A 2,627-nucleotide genomic window follows, 5' to 3' on the forward strand; every position below is an offset into this window, starting at 1 on the left:
TGTTCTAGAACTCCCAGAAGCTCCCCTCTCCGGAAGCTGCATGCTTCTCTGGGGACAGTTGTGAGCACCTGCATCAGGTCAAGCCCTGCAGTCTCTTACTTCTTTTGTCCCTGCTCCCTGCCTCTGCACCCCGAGCACCCCTGTCTTTGCCTGAGAAAGTGAGGCTCAGCCTGACCTGCCTGGGCCAGGTGCCTCCCCACACCTGCTCCCCAACAATGGCTGCAGGGCAGGGTCCCCTGGGCCGGCCCTGGTGAGAGCCAGAGGGCATGGGCAATGCACTCACCTCTCCCAGCACCTGGCAGGGTGGGCAGGGACCCAGGGGACCGTGGCTGTCTGTTCCCCTGCCCCAGCCAGGGTCAGAGAGCCCAGGGTCCGCCCCAACTGGCCAACCACATAAGAAGGCCGGGCTCCACACCTGCAAATGTACAACATGTGTGAAAATCTTCTCGATGAAGCTCCCCAGCCCCCGGGCAGGGCAGATTCCCAGGAATCGTCCCACGCAGGAGCAGCGGCACTCGTGCGGGCACTGCTGTGGTTCTCTCCTTTGTCCAGCATGAGGTGGGGCAGGTGCTCCCATTACTCCCATTTCACAGGTGTGGAAACTGAGGCTTGGCGGGGCAACTTGCCCCGGGCATGCAGTTTCAAGGGGGAGCGTCGGTGCATCCGCCCCTGCACTCTGTGCTACAGGATCGACAGGCCGTCCCTGACAAAGGGTGGGCGCCATGGAGCTGGGGGGCTCTTGGTTAATATTTCAAACAGATTCAGCAGGAGAATGTACATTTTCTGCAGCTGACAGGCTGCGCTGGGGTCAGTCTTTGACCCTCCTCTGGAGTCCAAGCAGCTTATTTCGGGTGTGGGTTAGGAGGGAGGCATAGGTTGAACTGTGTCCCCTCCCCAACATTGCTGTGTTGAAGTCCTAGCCCCTGGTGCCTCAGAATGTGATCTTATTTGGAGACAGAGTCATTGCAGATGTGATTAGTTAAGATGAGGTCACACTGGATCGGGGTGGGCCATGCAAAAATGGGAAATTCAGACACAGATGCACACACACAGGGAGAACTCCACGTGAGGATGAAGGCAGAGGTCGGGGTGAGGCCAGACCAGGCGCTCCAATCTCTCTAAGCCTCAGTTTCCTCCTCCGTAAAGAGTGGACAGTAATGACACCCACTTCACAAAGCTGTTGCAAAGGCTGAACAGTAATACAGGCAAGGAGTGACGCTAGTGCCTGGCATGCAGTTGGCAGCACCCTGATGTCAGCGGCAATGTCCCCATGCCAGTCCTGGCCCCCGGCAGGAGACAGTCGTGGTGAGCGTGAGTAGAGCTGCCCTTCACCGAGCACTGACTCGGGCACACCATTCTCCGAGCTTCTCTAGACTCACGATCTAGAATGACTTGGGGTCCTCAGTCAACCCCAGTGCAGGGGTTACCACCTCCACTGGCCCCCTGAAGAAGCTGGTGCCAGGATGGCTGGGCACCATGGGCAAGGTGGCAGCTGGTCAGGGTGGCTGGCGTCCAAGCTTGCCCCCCATGCACCATGCCCTGCGGCCTCGGAGACCCCTTGCCAGGGCAAGGCTTGTCAGATGGAGTGAGGTGAACCTCCCGGCTCTCCAGGGAGGATGGGCCCTCCCAGAGTCCCTGCCTCTCACCCTCCCCAGTGGGGAGAAGGAGAGGATGCTGGCTGGACAGGTGAAGGAGGGGGTCCGACTGGGGAGACCTGCCCCCCATTTGATTCTTAGGACTGGGTTCCTTTTTCTTCATGCATCTCTCTGACTTCTTTCTTCCATGAGCTCGCACTATGCAAGAACAAGTCTATTTGGAAGTTCTTCTTATCTCAGCAGGGTAGACTAAGGGTCTCATCACACAGCAAGCCCTGTGGTTTTTTCAAAAGAATTGCCTCTTTGCATCGGGATGCTGTTCTAGCCACTCCCTGCTCCCTGCCTCCTAGCCCCTCACCCCTCATCATTTTCAATGCTCCAAACACACTGCTCTGTCCATCCCAGCTCTTCCTGCCACAGGACCTTTGCACATGCTGTCCACTGAGGGTAATCTTCCCTCTACTCATCACCAGGCTGGCCCCTTCTCAATCTGTACTCCTAAGGGTATCACCTCCTCAGAGAGACTTTCCATGACCACCCTCCCCCAAACTGGGCCCCTTCTCATTGTTTTCTCACAGGGCCTTGTCATTTTCTTTCACAGAACCCCACACGATCTGTGACTACCTGGTTAATTGTGCATGCACTGCTATCCCCCACCAGACACCCACCTGGGGAGGCACCAGAGCTGTTTACCCACCAACTCAAGTCTCTCCTTGGTTGAGGGCTGCTTCCAGGGACACTCCCTGAACTCTGGCCTACTTCTGTCAGACAAAGAAACCCAGGGGCTTGTCATAGGAAGCTCTGGGGTCCATGTGCATGGGTGGCACACTCAGTGTCTGCTACATTCTGTCATTATTTACATTTTGCAGATGAGAAAACTGAGGCTCAGAGAGATTAAGCAATTTTCTTAAGGTCACACAGCCAGTAAGGGGCATGTCAGGGCTGGTTCCAAGATCTCGCAGGCTCCTGTGCTCACACTGCTACCCTACGTGGCACCCAGGGGTGGGGCTAGGACAGGCAGGGCATCGAGAA

The sequence above is a fragment of the Lemur catta genome, chromosome 7 (assembly GCF_020740605.2).
Source record: "Lemur catta isolate mLemCat1 chromosome 7, mLemCat1.pri, whole genome shotgun sequence".
Classification (NCBI taxonomy): domain Eukaryota; kingdom Metazoa; phylum Chordata; class Mammalia; order Primates; family Lemuridae; genus Lemur; species Lemur catta.